General features: G+C 35.5%; 1 protein-coding gene across 4 annotated transcripts in view; it reads left to right on the forward strand.

Annotated features, from left to right (window-relative positions):
* The window catches only part of RhoGEF64C (Rho guanine nucleotide exchange factor at 64C), a 261,141-nt gene that overhangs the window by 190,434 nt on the left and 50,722 nt on the right, over positions 1-19,985 (forward strand). For all 4 annotated transcript variants that reach the window (XM_067094314.1, XM_067094312.1, XM_067094315.1 and 1 more), the window contains one exon: positions 14,590-14,653. The gene's annotated coding sequence lies outside the window, so the exon portion shown is untranslated. The remainder of the gene's footprint in view (positions 1-14,589; positions 14,654-19,985) is intronic.

Raw genomic sequence — 19,985 nt, forward strand, 5'->3', positions numbered from 1 at the left:
TGATTATCATATTTATAAATACTAATTTTGAAGAGTCCATCTGTAAGCAAATTGGTTGAGCTTTTTTGTTTAATGATCTTAACGAAGTTGAAATGAATTCGCTGCCGCAGGTAATGAAAGCTACACCAGTGTGTCTGTTATTTCGGATGAGTACTATTGAAATGCCCATGGATTCATTCCGAGTTACTGAAGAATTACACACTGTATGGGTGCTGCTCTTCAAGCACTTGCCTTTAGAGTTGCAGTTCGTTAGTGCTGTAGATATCATCATAAGTAGATGTCAGACTCGGTTGCAGTTGCTTCCGGATATCAGCTTTCCAAACAGATATTGAGAGAGCGTTCTGAAGGACTTGGGATATATCTGTTTGGGTTTTGTTGACTGTCATTTATATTAATAATAATTCTATACCAGCAAACCGTTTCTTTACAAGCAAACAGTTTCTTTCCAAATCTATTCTTGATCAACAATGGTCATCATACTTTAAAAGAAACGATTGCAGACCGTAAAGCAGTCACTTTGCAAATACTTAACTCCAGTAATAGTAAATTAACTTTACTTCCTTTTTCTTTAGTATTACCAGGAATGAGCGGTAGAAGCTCATAATATAATTTAATTTCTCTATTTTGCGGTAAATGATTTCATCACTGACGTACAGTTGTTCGACCTGGGATGCACTTAAAGCTTCAATTCCCCGTGCAAGTTCTCCCTGGCTAACTGATATCATCCCACATTTCTTTGACTGACTGACAATGACAAGAATATGTCTAGGTACTTTCAGAACTGCACAGCTACCAGCACCTTCCTCATATCATTAACTTCTGAAACTTCCTAGAAAGTGTCATTCTTATTAGCTGTCATGGTTAATCCTTTTCTGTTGTACAAACAAATTGACCTTGTTAACGATGCGATCTGTTTAGAAGTTACAGTATGCACTGTGATTTCAATCTTCCCAATTACAATATTTTGGTAATTATATGTCGATATGTAAAGCAATATGCTCGTGAGGTGTTCCCGGGCCCGTTCAATTGGAGCTTGATTGATTCTGTTTATTATTATAGTCAGTCAAGTTCGGTATACCTTTGGATTAGCCTCATTAAAAGTTCCATTGAAGTCAGTGAAGACTTGTTATAGCTGAAATATTTTAGATTGAAAGGGAATAGCAGAATTAATTACTTATGCTTCAGATTAGTATGAACTGCAGGACGAAATGACGGAAAGAGCTACCACGTACCATTATCAGGGAAGTCTATCAGTAATGGATAAGCCGGCTCAAAGTTTCTAACATGAATACAAATGGTATCAGAACGAGGCTTAGTTGATGTGCGGCACTTTCAACTCAAAGTTGATAATGACTTTGTCTGCTTGAGAGAAGAAATCTTAATTAGTGATTTTACCTACCCCAGCATTATTATTATTCCGTTGACAGCCTCCGAGCTCGCAGCTTGCTGTACCAGAAATACAGACCGTTTTATCAATATGTCAAGAAGAAACATGCTCGTTAGGAAATGGGATGGGAAGTCATGCTACTTAACTAGTGTAAGATGTCCGTGTGACTGGCCATCTCTTCTAGGGTTTGTTCTCATTTACCTGTCATTTGTTGTCAGTTTTATGGGCTATCCTTTACACTACAGAGAAATCCTCAAAACCACTGGAACAGATACAGTACAGCATATAATTGAATAACGTTGTATAGACACGGATCTCTCTCTCTCTCTCTCTCTCTCTCTCTCTCTCTCTCTCTCTCTCTCTCTCTCTCCCTCCTTTCCGTTTCCTATCTTCCACATTGCTGCCCCACCTCTCCGTTACTTCTAAGTGCAACTGTGGGGTTTCCTACAGTTTCGCCTTTAGTGAGATCCTTGTCCTTCATCTCATGTATTGTCTTGATCACTTAATCTTGCTGTCCAACTTCAACTATCTATCTCTTTCCCTGTCGTAGGTGCTAAATGGCTGAAAATGCCCCGGTGCTTGATTTTGTAGCCTTAAATTTCTTGATTCTCTCTTTATCACCTTTAGGAGAAACAGCTTTAATATATCTGAAATTACGGTAAAATGCACAGATTGACGAATGCGAGGATGAGGAATGTCCATGTGATTGACAGAGATATTCTAATTAAAACCGATAGGTTTTTTTTAATGAGATTTCACATCCGTGAATCAAGAACCTGTTCCAGTATTTTTGTAGACCTCATTTTTAGCCTGTGTCATTTCACAAATCTGGAGAGGTGGAAAATGTACAGAAAAACTGGTTTGGATGGTGAAGGATAAGATCTATTTTATGATTATTTTCATTATTATAACGGCAGGAAATGAGAGAAAAGTTGTGGGTGATTCCAGGTCTATCAACTTATACCCGTAATAGAAACCTTGGTCTGGCAGGTTTTCAGAATGTTTTGGAGTTGTGTATGTTAAGGTTTTCCCCTTTCATTGCGAAATGCTATATTATATGTAACAGTACCTAGTTAAAAGAAGAAGAAGAAGTACCTAGTAATTACTCTCTCTCTCTCTCTCTCTCTCTCTCTCTCTCTCTCTCTCTCTCTCTCTCTCTCTCTCTCTGCGCGCGCACGTAGAATATACCCCGTTAGAGGCCTTGATCCTTCGGAATATTTCGTGACGCGTTTCACGCTCCCTAATCAGGAACTTTCCGATTTTTTTCTTTTATGTTCATTTGTCGATGTATTTCATTGTTTCCATTAATTGGTTTCTGTAGCACTTATCCTTTATTTCGCATGAATTTCGGCGCCATTGCATTATGGTACTAGAACTGTTCTATCGTATCCTTAATAAGATAGTTTAGTTGCCGTATATAAATGGCTTCATGGTATGATCTGTTGCGTTTTTGCCCTCCAAGCCAGAGGACCCAGGTTCGTATCTTGGGCGAAGGCGGAGCATAGGAGCACTTTGCTAAAAACCCATTGTGTTTGTTTATAGCAACCATGTTAAAAAAAGGGGCCATGGAGCTAGCAACCTCATCCCACAAGAATTGCTGAAAAACTGAAAATTAACAACACCATTTGGGGCCATGGTTTTTAGCAAAGTGCTCCTATGTTCCGCCTTCGCCCAAGATACGAACCTGGTTTCCCTGGCTTGGAAGGCAAAAATACAATTTAAAAAGAAACCATTAAACTGGAAAAATCATGATACAATTAGGCTCTTCAAAGATGGTAATTAAAAACAAACATTTTTTTCATATCTCTTTACAACTAATTATACACTCACACACACAAACAGACATATATATATATATATATATATATATATATATATATATATATATATATATATATATATATATATATATATTTATATGTGTGTGTGTGTGTGTGTGTGTGTGTGTGTGTATGTATAATTATCTGTAGTGAGAGAATGAAAAAAAAGTTTGTTTTTAATTACCATCTTTGAAGAGCCTAATTGCATCATGATTTTTCCAATTTAATGGTTTCTTCTTAAATTGTTCAAGATTTACGTTGATGTTATAGTCTCAATTTATTACGTTAAACGATTTTCTTATCACAATAATCCCGTCTTCTTAAGTGCTACCTGTCAGCTATTGAGAAAGATTGTATAGTAAAAATAATGATGAAAAGAACTAGGAAAATGTGCTGAGAGAGAGAGAGAGAGAGAGAGAGAGAGAGAGAGAGAGAGAGAGAGAGAGAGAGAGAGAGAGAGAGCAGCCCATCATGCAGGTCAGCCAGAGCAGTTTCAGGGTCTGTCGGTGTTGCTGTCAAGCTGACCTGATTTTTGCCGTGATGGCGAACTCGTCACACCCATACAGACGTACAGACAGACACACGCGAACGCTCTCTCAGATGTTATGGATGGTCGCCTGTGGACGAAGAAGAGATGTTCTTCATCGGTGTGTCCAGGAACATCACGGAGGAACTCCATCAAGATTATTAAGTCCTCGAGCTATGAAGTGGTCGTGATGTGAACGTTCTCTTCTCTCTCTCTCTCTCTCTCTCTCTCTCTCTCTCTCTCTCTCTCTCTCTCTCTCGGGGCTGGTTATTACGTAAAGTAAATTATGTTAAGAATAAAAGGTGGAGAGAGAGGAACAAATGGTTCAGAATAACAGGATTTTCGTATTATTGAAAGACTTGGTCTATTACGAAAATCACTTGTTTGCACTGGAAGTGAACCAAGGAAAGAAGTGTTCGGGCTTCTCGTTTTTCTTTCCTTTTACTCGTTGCTCCACTGGAAATACATAGAATTTTTAGTGCTTCTTTTTCTTTACAATCTTCAGCCTTCTCTTTTTCAAGTTATTTGACCATTTCAGGCGCTTGAACCTTATATCAAGTTTTGTTCAAACATTCACTGTTAGTTTTTTATGCTAACTAACACAGCTACTCTGTTAGTTTAGATGCACATTGTAGCGAACACATTCACCCATGCACAGAAAAATACATCCCACACACACCTGTGTGTATGCTTGTATACTTGCACGTACGTGTTCTCTGCTTCAAGGAAAACATGTCACAGCAAAGAGGTAAACCTGATTTTATAACAGAACTTTAATAGAAATTTCCGACGACCCGTGATCCCGATTCAAGAAATTGAAAAGCAGTTCTGTTGCCATTATCGCGGGAAAGTCACAGCGCCCGACTCAAGTAACCCAATCGTGAAATGTGGTTTTGATACTGAATTGTAACAAAGAAGTAAGTACCTGACTGTTGAATACTGTAACAAAGGGGTACTCAGTCAGCGTTTCGGTTCGCGGAGTCACGCCTCGTCCTTTCTGAAGCAATTTGCGACGCGATAGGCCTAAGGCTTAACGAACGCCTTTGCCCAGATATCAGTTTCCGGTGCACGTTAGAAATCTGGCTTTCTCTCCCCCTCTCATCCTCTCTCACGCGGACTTGAAAGTCATTCTCTGTTGTCTTCTGTCGTGTGGTAGAATAAAGAGACATTTAAGTCAACTTGAGGTCGTAGGCCTATTTAAATTATATTCACACTTCAGTACTTTTATGTCGTTCTACTTCACCACATGAAAACTTGGATGTTAACATTATTCCCCGTAGGGGGTAGCGCCCTCAGGGAACTTCATGCGGTGCTCTGTACGTATTACTTAAGGTTCTTTGTAGAGTCCCGTCGGCCCCCTAGTTGCAACCCCTTTCTTTCCTTTACTGTACCTCCGTTCATATTGTCTTTCTTCCATGTTACTTTCCAGCAATTGATTTATAGTGCAACTGCGAGGTTTTCCTCCTGTTACACCTTTCAAGCATAATACCGAGACCACCGAAAGGTAGATCTATTTTCGGTGGTGTAGATCATACGATGTACAGAAAACTCGATTGCGCCGAAGAAACTCCGGCGCATTTTTCCCTTGTTTAAAGTCAAATCCGTTGGAGGCTGAATTACCATAGGTCTCAGTGCTTGTCCTTTGGCCTAATTTCTATATTCTTCTTCTTCTGTATAACATTATCAAAATACGGCATAATGTCCATTAAAGTACGGATGTTTTTCTTTGTACTCTCCTAATTCATTTGGTTTCAAGAACCTACATGCTTATAATAGTGTCAGAGTAAAAAGCTTAGAGAACCAAGCCATCAGAAAGTTGCTGATATAAAATTTTGTTGTATTACGCACACTGATGAAGATTCTGATCATGTATAGTAAACATTCGCACTAACGCGCATACTCGACACTTTCAGTTATGAATGGATGAATATGGCAGTGACAGTTGTTCTTTTCCTCTTCAGGTAAACTCCTCAGGAAACTTACCTGAAGAGAAAAGGAAGTATAGACTGATTCAGAGTCTAAATAAAAAGGTAGTCTCTGCAAATAATGCAGTTGTCTTCAACATATTATATATATGTTTATGATATATATATGCATACATGCATTCATATATACAGTATATATATATATATATATATATATATATATATATATATATATATATATATATATATATATATATATATATATATATATATATATATATATATATATATATATATATATATATATATATATATGTGTGTGTGTGTGTGTGTGTGTGTGTGTAAAATATCGCAGTGGAGAATGAAACTAAGGATATTGTCCTTACCTGTTAAATTCTCCCTTGCATATCCATAAATTTCTTCGTCAGTAAACGAAACTGCTCAGAACCATATCCTCTGTTTCATGTGTATGTGGGTGTGGGGCTTGTGATACGCATGCATGTGTGGGTGTGTGTGTGTGTGGGTGTGGGGCTTGTGATACGCATGCATGTGTATGTGTGTGCGTGTGTGTGGCTTGTGTTATTTACTTAAGATTTTAAGTACACTAAAACTCACTTCTGTAGATACACACGTCCGTATTTACCTCGAAGATTGACAATAGAAGGAACTTTTGTCATTCCTACTAACGTCTACATGTGAAAGACTTCAGATAATAGCTGTCTGCCATATACGATCATGCCCACATTTTAAAGTTAAAATCTAATCATCAGAACTAGAGATGTATTTTTTGGGGGGATGTGGCTTTTACAGATACTTCTGAGAATTCAAGCAAATTTTCTACGCGGAAAGACAATGAGATTTTCTCGGGTAAATATTTTTCAGGGATGGGATGATCATTTAATTTAGATTTCAAAGAACCCACAGAGAGAGAGAGAGAGAGAGAGAGAGAGAGAGAGAGAGGTAAGGGGACGAGGGCTGATGCCATGCAGGTAGAAAGGAACCCACGGTCATCCTTAGAATGTAGATACCTGGAGGCAGTTTTAACATCAGCATAAGACAGGGAGACACTTGCTAACTTGATGGTAATGATTGTATATATTGCATAGAGGTTACTACATTCCCTTATGAAAGTAATAGAAGCTGTCTAGAATTTCAAGATATTTTTTTACTAAGTACTGAGGGATCGATGGTAAAATGTTTCACTACTGTTAGAATAAGTTTGAAATGTGAGAGTCTAATTTCAGAAAACAATATTGGAAGTGTCCAGTTCCCGTCTTGCTGTACAGACATACTCATTCTCTGCACACACATACACACACACACACACAATTTGTATCTGGATCTTAGCAAATACACAAAAATCACAGGCACATTCTTCCCTTGATTGCGGAATTCATGAAGACCATTTCTTGAAGGGAAATTTACAGTTACACCAGCTTCACACACCTCACGATTACATCTCCTAACATATCAAGTCCACATAATCAACCATCTTTTTACGCACGCTAAACTTTCTTCATCTTCGTTGTACCTCCGCGGGTGTGGTTCTGGAAGATGTGTTCAACAGTAAATCAGCCCTATTCTTTTAATACTCATACTCGCATATACTCAGGAAGATATTTTAAAAATGTTGCTTTTAAGCAATATATTTTCTCGTAAACATTTAGGAGACCACCCAGAATAAGTCAGAAACAAAAAAAAAAAAAAAATTTGCTCTGTAATACTAGCGGAGAGAATTGAAAGGGCTTGGTTCAGATTTATTCTTGTTGACCCTCTTTATGATTCATCGTAATTTAAATCCCTGGAGAGGGTTTGATTAAGCAAACTTTGATGCCATATAATAAGGTTCAAAATAATTTAATTCTATATATTCAATTAATCAGTTCTTTAGGATTTAGATTGCAACATAATTATGAAAATTTGGATTTAAGATACTCAGACTGACAAGTGAAAGATACTATAAATTTTTTTAATGGGTAACGTAACCACAAATAAATGATTATTTTGACAGTGACAACAAAGTGTTTTATTTTGCTCTATCACTTTGTTGCACATAAAGCTATTGCAGTGTGATCGAAATATTCCGCCTTCCCCTTCCCGTAGGGGGTTAGTGTCTTTAGTGCACCTCACGTAGTGGACTGTAGGTATCACGAAAGTAAATTAGTGCACCTCACGTACTGTAGGTATCACTAAAGGGCCTTTGCAGCGTCTCTTCGGTCCCTGTCTGTACCCACTTTTTAGTCTTTTACTTTACTTCCATTCCCACTTCCTCTCTTCCGTCTTGCTATCCAACCTCTTGAACTTTTACTTCTTAGTGTACTGTGGGATTTTCTCCCATTTCACCTCCAGTTAGATCCGTGTACGTCATCTCATCGATTTTCGTGATCTCTTTATCCAGCTGTCCAACCACTCCAACTCCTTTTCACAGTCTTAAACGCAGAGTAGCTGAAAGTCCCCAATGCTTGGCTTCATTGATTAGATTTCACGATTAATTCTCTCTCTCTCTCTCTCTCTCTCTCTCTCTCTCTCTCTCTCTCTCTCTCTCTCTCTCTCTCTCTCTCTCTCTCTCTGATGTACAGTATGTAGCCGAACCTCTTATCCCGAGAACTGGTATTATTATGACCCAGCCAAAAAGGAGCATTGCCTCTGGAATGTGGTTAATAAGCTTGAAAGGAGGACTCTGAAACTGCAGAAACTTCCCAGCAATGAATGGTACGTCTAAGAGAGTATCCTGGGAACTGCCTCTTGGGTAGAGCTGTGGAAGGGCTGGGGGAAGGTGACCAATGGATTTTGGACAAGTGTTTCCTCACAGAAGCAGAAAACCAAGCGTCGATAGACTGATATCCATCAAATTTTCTGCGTCCCAGGACTCTGTGTTAAATCTCAAGGCATTAGCAGTTGGAGTGACATGATAAAACAGATAGACTGAAGAATTCAAAAAGAATGTTAAATTATGCTAAAAAAAACATTCTGAGTAAAAATATGGTGTAAAATGAAATTGATAAGAAAAAGATAAATTTCATAGGTTAATAAAAAAAAAGGCTGCAAACTAGAAAAAGCGAGGAAGAATAGAATGAAGTCGTTAAAAAGATATAAGACTGGAATATTTAAAAACGAGAAAATGGGAGTGTCATGAATAAAGAACTGAATGTGAAAAGGGAAAGTAATAATTTCGTTTAATATTTTTTTTTCTTATTTACTTTCATTCTTTGTACTTTTTCTTGACAGTCTTTGCGAATTTGAAACAGAATGCTGAAAGCCCCGTAATGGTATTACAAGAGAAATTTTAAATATTAAGGCGAAAGGTACTTCGTTTTGATAGAAGAGACATTTATGTTTGTCGAGTCAGAACCGAATCATTGTCTTGCATTTCTACATTTTTTTCTTGGTCAGTGATATTCTTATGTTTTACTGTATATGCATATTGGTCAGTTTTTCCCCCACCTCTTTTGTTTTTGTTAGCTCGAAAGTAGAAAGTTTCATGGCATCCCCACCACATCTTCTTCTGACACCTTCGTGTTTTGCGTGTGCCCTATTTCGTTCGCATTTTCCTTTTACTCGATGGATGGTGAGTGGCTTAGAAACATATTTTTATTTTATAAAAAGATTTTAATTCAGTGAACTTCTGTGACGTGTAATGTATTAAATGCATTACATTATTATTATTATTATTATTATTATTATTATTATTATTATTATAAATTGGTTTTGCTTTCACGTTGCGGAAATATTTAATCCGGCAATATCAGTTTTTAGAAATTAAGGCCAGACACCACATTTAATTTATATTTCTTTCGTCCATACTAATAAATATTAAAATTACCTTTTTCTGAATTTTGGAGGCTGAAATCTTCAACTAAAAGAACCAGTGAATCTTTTTAAACGTAACTGAACGCCGCTTATTGTAGTTGAAATGTTGCAAACAAGAGTAAGGTGGCCAGTGGCCTTTAGTTTATTCTCTTATTTTGCTCCCCCCCCTTTTTTTTTTATTATTGCCAGGAATTGATCACGCGAAATGCTACGGTGCTATATCTTTTTGTTCGTAGTTATGATAAAGAATTTCAGTCTCGGACGTCAATATTATGATTAATTTTTTTTAAAGATCCTTGCACTCTTAGTGACTTACTAACTGATGACTTAAATAGCATGGATTTTAAGGTGGCCTTAAGTGCATGCTGTTAACACTAAGGGAGTCATACAAACAGCATGTTCTTTTAGTTACGTTGTAACGAACTCAGTTTGAGTGTTGTCTTCGTAGTTCACTCTTCCATGCATTGAAACACAGAAGGCAATTACTTAAGAAATGAATAAAAACTAACAGTAACTTGAAATTGAACGACGACATGATGATCAAGTTTCGTAGCCAAGTGGCCCCTTGGACCCTCTAACTATGCAGCAGTCATTGGAGGGGTGGGCTCGTTACCGAGTCATTACTGCTTCACGAGGTTTGCAATGTTGGCTATGCTATGCCCTCCGTCACAACACGAGACATAGAGAAAGAGTAGATTGGAGTTGAGGAGTGGTGGTTAGGGGAGGAGCTGACCCTCCAAGGAGAAAGGGGTCATTGTCTTCTTCCTTCCATTCTCTCTCTCTCTCTCTCTCTCTCTCTCTCTCTCTCTCTCTCTCTCTCTCTCTCTACTGCGCTTATTTCTTACTGATGCCGACTTACAGCAGTCTTAGAGTGGCAAGTCTTGCTACAGATAGCATCGGAGATATCAAGTTCTGGTCATTTTTGAAGTTACGTCACAGAATAGCTGTGCCCCTCGCGAAGCTTTCGGTCTAGTGCATTGTGCTGCGTAATAGGTGATAGATAGAAAGGAAAAGTCAAAACATGCCCAACTGCAGGAGGCACGTGCCCCATTTGCCCGTGGGTCCAGGTCCCCCTCTTACTCGAGTGAATGTGCTCTTTGTAACAACGATAGGCATTTCGGGTAGTTTTCCCGTCTCGGTGGAAGGGGGACGATTGTATCTTGCTTCTTGTCTGAAGAATCTAAAGGCAGTAGTTACTCAATATGCGCCTTTCATGGTTATCAGTCAGTCCTTTTACCAGAAATAAAAGTGACTTGGAATGAGAGAGAAAGAGAGAAATACATTCTCCTGCAGAAAGGTTTCTTGACGGTCTTAGTGCTGTTGATGTCCCAGAATGATAGAGACTTCAGTTTCCGTTCAAAAAAGAGAAAATAATCCTTACTCGCATAGAAATATTGGTGCTAATACATGCCACCTGATGCTTTGTTTTAGAAAATATTTTTAAGCTAAACAATGATTTATAAGGTTTCACAAAATGACTTTTAAGAAAGTTTCCTATTTACCTTTTGCTAACTAATCCTTTGAACTTTTCTGATTTTTTTCCAAATATTCAGTTACCCCTATGGTTGTTGCTCATTTTCACAGTAGGATTCATGCTCTGTTTGTCTGGAGAATAAACCGAAATTGCAGTTTTTTTTTTATTTGAGTCCTGTTAATATATTTATATATTTTGAAGAATGTTGATTAAATGGAAATAAAAACGAAACTAGTCGTAAAGTGAAAAGAAATTTATTCCTCTTGCCGGATATTTGTACACATTACTTTTCGTTAAGATGCAGTACACACATATTCAGTATGTAGTTACATGTATGCCTTTCCTCTTTGTGTTGTCCACCATTGTCGCCGCTTTCACTGCCGTTGTCTCCCTCATTTACTATTAATGTAAAAAGCTGACCCGGTGTGGTAGTTGCGTGTTGTGTGGATGGACAAGCTTCCTTAAATCAGCAGCTTAAGGCAATTCATAGTCCAAAGGCCAGGTCCACATGCATTTAGCATTTTTATGTTTCTTTTAATCGTTTGTGCATGTAGCCTAATTTTTGTACTGTTATTGTTATAAATGTTATAATCTAACTTCTCTCTTTATATATTTTTCCTTATATTTCCTCTGTTATGGTCTCCTCTCCAACACACACATACACACACACACACACACACACACACATATATATATATATATATATATATATATATATATATATATATATATATATATATATATATATATATGTATATATATATATACATACGTGTGTGTGTGTGTGTATCTTTTCTGAAATAAAGGAGACATTAATTCTTTTTAAAAATGTTTGCTCTGAAAAGGAGCACCGTCACTAATTTGAAATGAATATGCATATCCGTGTGTTGTCAAAAAACTTGTCAGCTGTTGCTCCCAGTGTAAACATTATGTAACAGTTGTTCTCTTGTATCCAGATTGATTCATAGATGTTAAACAATCTTCGTACTCCATGCTTACATCACTTTTGACGTAAATAAAAAGAAAATTTCACTAAATTGTAAGTTAACCTGAAGTTCAACAGCTAATTACTCGTGGTACCCGGACCTGTTTGCTAATACTAGCCCATCATTTGTACAGAGTAATTGCAGAAGACTTTGGTTTAATCTGTTATGCATCATTTATCTTGAGAAACAAGATAAATGTTGAAACCTCTCGCAAAAATTGCACTGGAAATTATGACGAACTGTGGTTAATGACCCCTCGCGAATTTAGACATTCGTAAAAGAAACGCTCTGTCTACGCGCGGCAAACACACATTATATATATACAGTATATATGTATATGTATATATATATATATATATATATATATATATATATATATATATAATAATGTGTGTATACATATACATATACATATACACTTACATATGCACACACACAAACATTAAGCTACAAATGTCGTTTCAAATCCAATTCGCTCTACTTTGTAAATAATACCGAAGGGGAATGTTTGTGTGTATAAAATGTCACGGTGATGTGATAAAAATTCATATATTTATATATATATATATATATATATATATATATATATATATATATATATATATATATATATATATACACACACACACAAACAATAGAAAACCTTTATTCGGTAAAAAATTGAAAAAAGGGAAATTCAATTTAAGTCTGGCCCATTTACATAAGTAATGAAACATGAGCTTCGCCATCTCTATCGTGAACCATATAAAGCAGTTTCAGCGCCTAGGCCTATTCGTTGAAGCGTGTGGTTCCTTTTTTTTCTTCATCTTCACTATGGGTCCATAAAGACCTCCCGGGTAGATTTCGGCATATGTATGGATAGATTAAGATTGAAATCGTCCCGCGATGGAACTTCGACATCTTGCTTTGGGAGGAACGAACTCTGAAATGGTTTTAAAATTTTTATGAAGTATAGAATTTCTTATCAACATTTCTTGCACAAACTGGGAATTGCTTATGGCGGGACATAAAAAGGAGGTAAAAGGAGAATAATGGAAGAGTGATGTTATCAGGAAGAAAAAATGGAAGTATAGATAGGGAAGAACTCTTTTTATTTTGTAATAAAAATTAAGTTATAAATGACAGAGAAGGAACGTGGAGATTATATGTGGGAAAATAGTACTCCAGTTAAACGTCAGTGGATGCCCAATGCTTCTAAGAAAAAAAAAAAGAATAGGGAGTCAGGCGTTGCGACAGCAGAGCTGGTAATGAAGCCGCTGTGCTTCTAAACTTCACTTCCATATAAGTAGATAAAAGATGAAGAAAGAGGGCGCAAGAATGCTACCCTGGAGGAGAGCTGACCTGTAAACAACTCCAAGTGACGATGCCTGATCCTCTTCCCTCTTCTTACAATGGCGCCCGGGGAGCTTGAAAATCATTTGTTGTTCAATATATCGTTACAGATATGAGAATTGGGTGTCGGTGGCGGCTGTTTGGGTTAGAAGTTCGTGGCGATCTCATTTATTGTTGTCTTGACATTATGAGTAATTGGACACTACATACATCTTCACTTTATATATGTGAGCATTTTGATATGAAAAATGGCAGTTCATTGCTATTATATAAAATATTACCATTCTGAAAAGTAGTGAATGATTATTCAAAGGTTATGAACCTTGGCTATGCTTACCGCGATATTCCTCAGTGTTATGAAATTTCGCCTTTTAAAAACGAGTATAGTGATCTACCTTCTCTTTGCTTAGTAATCCCTTAATATCTAGAAAGAAACGATAACTGAAATTATGCGTAGCTATTCTTTAATTTGTGTAGTTAACTGAACATTAACTTTTACTGCTTTATATTTTGTACTGTGTAATTTGGGAAAATACAACCGTTTCCTTACCCCGAAAGATCTGTTGGTAAAGAAGGCAGTTAATGCTGTGCTCTCTCGCACTGTGAGTATTAGACTAAATATAACAAACAATACTAACTTGATTTATCAGAAATGGAGTGGTTATTTCAGAACAGATTTTAGAAAAGTTTCTGCACTCCAACACTTTGCAATTTATTTCTAAGCGAGGTAATTGAGAATGGATGAGTTACGATAACAGGATATATTCTTGCATATCTGTATGTATTTACGGCGCTCAGGGCCAAGTCTGTTAGAAGACCCAGGGTTAGGCTAGGCCAGGATATAACCCTGTTGAAGTATGTTTTTCGTTTTGATATGTTTTCATTTGCTTAATGATTTTGTACTGGAAATTCATAGACTTAGTTTGTATTTTTTGGAAGGTGTTTGGAGGCGGTTGAGTGGGCCGAGAATGGAAGCCTTGAAACAATGAAATAAGACGTTTCCTAAAGAAATGAAGACCAGAATGAATCGCAGCGCCAACAAAATTATCGGAAAATAATATTTTTTCTGAAATAAAAACACTTTGTGTGTACTTATGAAATACTGATGTAAGCTCATCTGATTTATTTTGTTATGCTAGTCAGTTTGTTTGTCTCTTGTATTCACAGCCTTTCATTCTTGTAAGGTCCTGTGAGTATGAATAGTAGATTATATATATATATATATATATATATATATATATATATATACATATATATACATACACACATACATATACGTATACATCCTCTACATTTGATACTAATTTTGTTTTCGTTTTTCTTTTGCAGATGAAAGCAAACTGATGCCACCGTACCCGTTCCCCACTCCACCCTGGGCCTAGGCCTACTCAAGGTAGGAAGAATGTGCTGAGCTTTAGTTTGAATTGACACGATTATCAATTTTGTCAGAACCACAGTGCACCTTGTAGTTTATGTGAATTTTGCCCCGGTGCATCTGTCCTGTGTACCACCTGTTACTCTCTCTGTCCGCATGAAATATGTGAAACAATGATATTGGCAAGTCATGAAATACGATAATGGAAATTCCTCGTTTCAATCTTCTTCACCCGGTCGCCATGATTAGTCTCGTTATTTTTCGTGGTGTCTATTCGTAGGTCCACTTTTGTTTTATGGATGATGTCTTCGCATGTCGACCACGGAGTTATATATATATATATATATATATATATATATATATATATATATATATATATATATATATATATATATATATATATATATATATATATATATATAAATTTCTGACTCATTAGGATCAACACAGGTCTTTCAATTGAAAGACAAGACCACTACCAACCAAGCCACACAGATCATTAAAGAAGTTGGAACCTAAGTACCACTGTACCTAAGGCTTTATGACTCGTGTGGTTTGGTTGGCAGCGGTCTTGTCTTTCGATTGAAAGACCTGGGTTCGATCCTGATGTGAGTCAGAAATTTATTTCTGATCCACACGTGATTATGTTGATTATTTTATATATATATATATATATATATATATATATATATATATATATATATATATATATCACATTTATGTGTGTGCATATATATATATATATATATGTGTGTGTGCATATATATACATACATACAAACATATATATATATATATATATATATATATATATATATATATATATATATATATATATATATATATATATATATATATATACACAGTATATGTGTGTATACATACATTGATACATACACACACACGAAGAATATGTGTAAAGTGAACGTTTCATTATTGATAAAACGACGCCGGTTTTTTTATGATTCTGCAGTATGATGTTAATTTACGATTCATGGACACGGTGATTTTAAGATTTTCAGTGATAATTTAGGGAGTTGGGATTGAGGTTTTTTTTATGAAACCGAGGAAAGTTCCATTAGTGCACCGGTGATTTGTATAAACTGGACAACCTTGGCCGAAAAGTGCCACCTCTATGCATGCTTTGCTTGAACATACTGGATGTATTAAGAAATAACAGTAAAGTTACTGATATAGTAGTATTATTTCCAGCTAAGATTGAAGCAATTTGTAATATTGAAATATCTGAAGTTGATGGAATCGAAAAGAGAGTGAAGTGTGGTTAGATGGTAAGTGTGCATTCTGTAATGAGTTGCTTTGGAAGTATGTGAGTGCTAGACCAAAGGGAAAATCTGTATAAAGCAGAAGACAGGTATTTAAAGGTTCAGGATAGATAGCCTCGTGTGCTTCTTGTTATTTTTGTGTTCTGGGAGTAAATGATGATAATAAAAAAGACCAGTGTATTTGTGGAGTTTCTTCAAGCTTGCCTGGTATTTGTTTAATGCCATGGTGGTAAACTAGAATAAACAAACATTGAGGAAAAATATGCAGTCTCAAAATATTAATTGACATGATTTATCTTTTCAACATCTTTGCATAATAGATCAAACACCGTGTAACATTTGCCAGTGTACATAAATTTTCAGTTATCATAACCAACATGAAATGCATTCTTACATTATCTTTTTATACGATTTTAAGAGAAGTTAAGGGATCGTTGTGGCTTTTGCGGATAATAAATTCATGATTCGGTATTTATTGTGGAAAAGAACCTAATACATTTATGAATCATATTTATAAAATGCAAATCAAGATGAGGAAAATCCTTGGGACAAATAAGACGGATAGGGAGGAGGAGGGAAAATATATTTAAAAAAAAAACAATTACAACTAAAATTATGATAATGCTATGAGTATGTGAAGATAAATGTGACGGATGTGTGTGAAGGAAAAATTATGTCAGGATATTGGCCAAGGGGAGTTAGCGTGATATGGACTAGTAGCTTGTTTTCCTTTATGTAAAACAGAGCGAGTTCCTGCCGTATCGGTAGTAAGTTTGGATATTTATTTTTAACTGCTAATCGAGGATGACCCAGCGAGATCGTGCACTGGCTGTCTGTGTATATATATATATATATATATATATATATATATATATATATATATATATATATATATATATATATATATATATATAGATATATATATATATATATATATATATATATATATTATATATATTTGAGTGTGTATATTATACATGTGAGTTTGTATATTTGTCTTCGATGTAGATGTATTGCTTAAATGGTATGTTTACCTTGAAAATGGTGAGAGGTATTGATGTAATTTTAGGGGTATTCAATCTAGGAAATATAATTAAAAGTTATGGGAAATTCCAATAAAATGACCTATAAACGATGAACTTTTATTTTATATTTCTTTTTTACTCCTCTTGCTTTTCTTCCTCGACTTATGGGGCAGGGGCGAGGGGTGGGGGGGCGGTGTGAGATACCTCCCACGATCCTGAGACACAGAATGGGAGGAAAAGGAAACGCTAGAAAGTATTTTCCCTGGGCTCTTCGAAACAATAGGGACTTTTTTTTTCTAGCGTTTCTTCCTATGCGAGGTATTTAAAGTAAAAAGAAAAGTGGTACAACGGCCTGTTTCCGCCTGAAAAAAAAAAAGAGAGTAATGAAATTGCCATATTTCTTTTTTATGGCGTTGTCATTGTCATTCATGAACGTACGCGTCATGTGATAGTATTCAGGCAAAAATGGGGTCAGGTGCTGGGGTGGACTTGTTAATCCTGCATATCTGTCGTTTTAATGTACTAGCAGTCTTTTCTACTCTCCCTCTCTCCCTCTCTCTCTCTCTCTCTCTCTCTCTCTCTCTCTCTCTCTCTCTCTCTCTCTCTCTCTCAAACTTTTAGAAACTTAAGCACACGCTTGTGTTCATAAAACACCACTTGGTATCATGATGTAGAAATATTGAAAAATGCCGTCACTTCTATCAGCCAAAGAAACGTTCACGTTATTTATACCTACATTATTTATGCTTACTTATATAATGCTCTTATACGTATACATATAAATATGCATGTATATATATATATATTACATATGTATAAATATAAACATATATGTATATATATATATAATATATATATATATATATATATATATATATATATATATATATATATATATATATATATACACATATTATACATACATACTCCATCTTTCCAACACCTAATCATCAAATAACTACAATATATATATTAGAATAATATTCCAGTCACAGGTAATATATATATATATATATATATATATATATATATATATATATATATATATATATATATATATATATATATATATATTACCTGTGACTGGAATATCATTCCTAAATATATATTTTAATTCTTTTGATGATTAGGTGTTGAAAAGATGGAGTAGTGACATTATAAGAGGAACATTGTTGAGAGACAAAAATTTAATTTAATTAATAATTATCAGTGTGCCGGCAAGTTTTTTTTATAATAATTAACATTGTTTCGTTTATATATTATATATCCTTATATATTTACACATGGTTGTGTGTAATTAAATAATGCTAAAGACATAACACTTAGACCTTGGTATTAGTACAGTTTCCAGCCGTAAATCTGCGTGTTGCTGCTAAGGCCTTTGATATTTGATGGTGTACAGTTGTTGACTTGTTAAAGTGGCAATATTTGCGTAACATATTTTTACTTAATTTTTGATATAATTTTTTTTCATGTACAGGTACCACCACAATCGCTGCTTTATTGATTTTTGTTTTACATCCTTAAATTTGAATGCAGTAAATATAACTGATTTTCTCATAAGTAATCTTCCGCTTTCCGTGTTCAGGCTAAACATTGGCGGACATTTTTAAAACTCAAATTACTTATCTTAATTCCTGTAAAACCGCGTACTTGATGACGACCACACGGTTGCCCTGCCGTCTCTTGACACCTTGCTGGAAAGTTGCCCTTGACAGGCGGACGCCGAAGATTCGGTTGCTATGATCGCTTCCGGAAATTTCCCTCTTGCTTTTTATTTATTTTTTTTTTCTTTTGAACCATTCAAGTTTCAAGGCTTGGTAAAATCTTGGGTTCCTGGTTATTCTTTTGTTTACCTTTATCGATTTTTTTTTTTTTTATTAATTGGAAGACAGAATTTCTTAAATAAAAGGGGTAAAAAAGCGCCCAAGTTTCTTCGGTGCAACCGAGTTTTCTGTTCAGCCGCTACAGCGTATAATCAAAGCCACCGAAAATAGATCTATCTTTCGGTGGTCTCGGTATAATGCTTATGAGCTGCGGCCCATGAAACTTAAACCACGGCCGGTGGTGGCCTGTCTTATATCGTTGCCAGAAGCACGATTATGGCTAACTTTAACCTTAAATAAAATAAAAACTACTAAGGCTAGAGGGCTACAGTATGGTATGTTTGATGATTGGAGGGTAGATGATCAATATACCAATTTGCAGCCCTCTAGCCTCAGTAGTTTTTAAGATCTGAGGGCGGACAGAATAAAGTACGGACGGACAGACAAAGCCGGCACAATAGTTTTCTTTTACAGAAAAGTAAAATCACCACAAGATCTGAAGTCCCTGGTTAACGATTATCAAGTCTCTGTCAGTGTGTGTTTTTTTTTCCTTCTCAGTGTGGGTTTGTACAAAGATATCGCTTAAGAAAAAAATCCTGTAAAATTCGCTCTTCCCCCACAAACAAGGAAAATGTAAATTAAAGGGCTGAAATAATAAACAATGAAAATCATAATTTCGTAACCTCAGGAACCTCAGAGGTGAATGTATGGCCTGGGCAAAAAAAAAAAATAAAAGATAAAAAAGGTTCGATTCCTTGGAAAGAATCCACATCATTCCAAAAAAAAAAATGAACATAATGAAATAATTAAAAAATAAATGAAATTTGGTACTGAGATTATAGCTAGACTAATAACGAAGGTATGGTTTGTAAAATGAACCTTAGAACTGCAAGGTAAAAAAAATATTCCCTTACCTAAAAAGGAAGAATAATTTTTAATACTTTTTATGAAGTTCAATGCCTCTGTTGTTGGTTGCTATTCACAAAACCATAATTACAGGTGGTTTTGGAGGGATGTTGTTTTTATTTTTTTTTTTTCGCGGTTTATTGTGCTTCTATTTTCCAGCTCCTTTCTTAGCAGGTTCATTTTCATTTCTTATTGAATCATTAACGTCGATCTGTTAATTGTTATTTAATTTTTATAGTCCTTTTGTGATGTATACAGACTTTATCGATGATGATGGTGATGGTACTCTATAAAATGCAATTATCCGTATA

The sequence above is a fragment of the Macrobrachium rosenbergii genome, chromosome 50 (genome assembly GCF_040412425.1).
Source record: "Macrobrachium rosenbergii isolate ZJJX-2024 chromosome 50, ASM4041242v1, whole genome shotgun sequence".
Lineage (NCBI taxonomy): Eukaryota > Metazoa > Arthropoda > Malacostraca > Decapoda > Palaemonidae > Macrobrachium > Macrobrachium rosenbergii.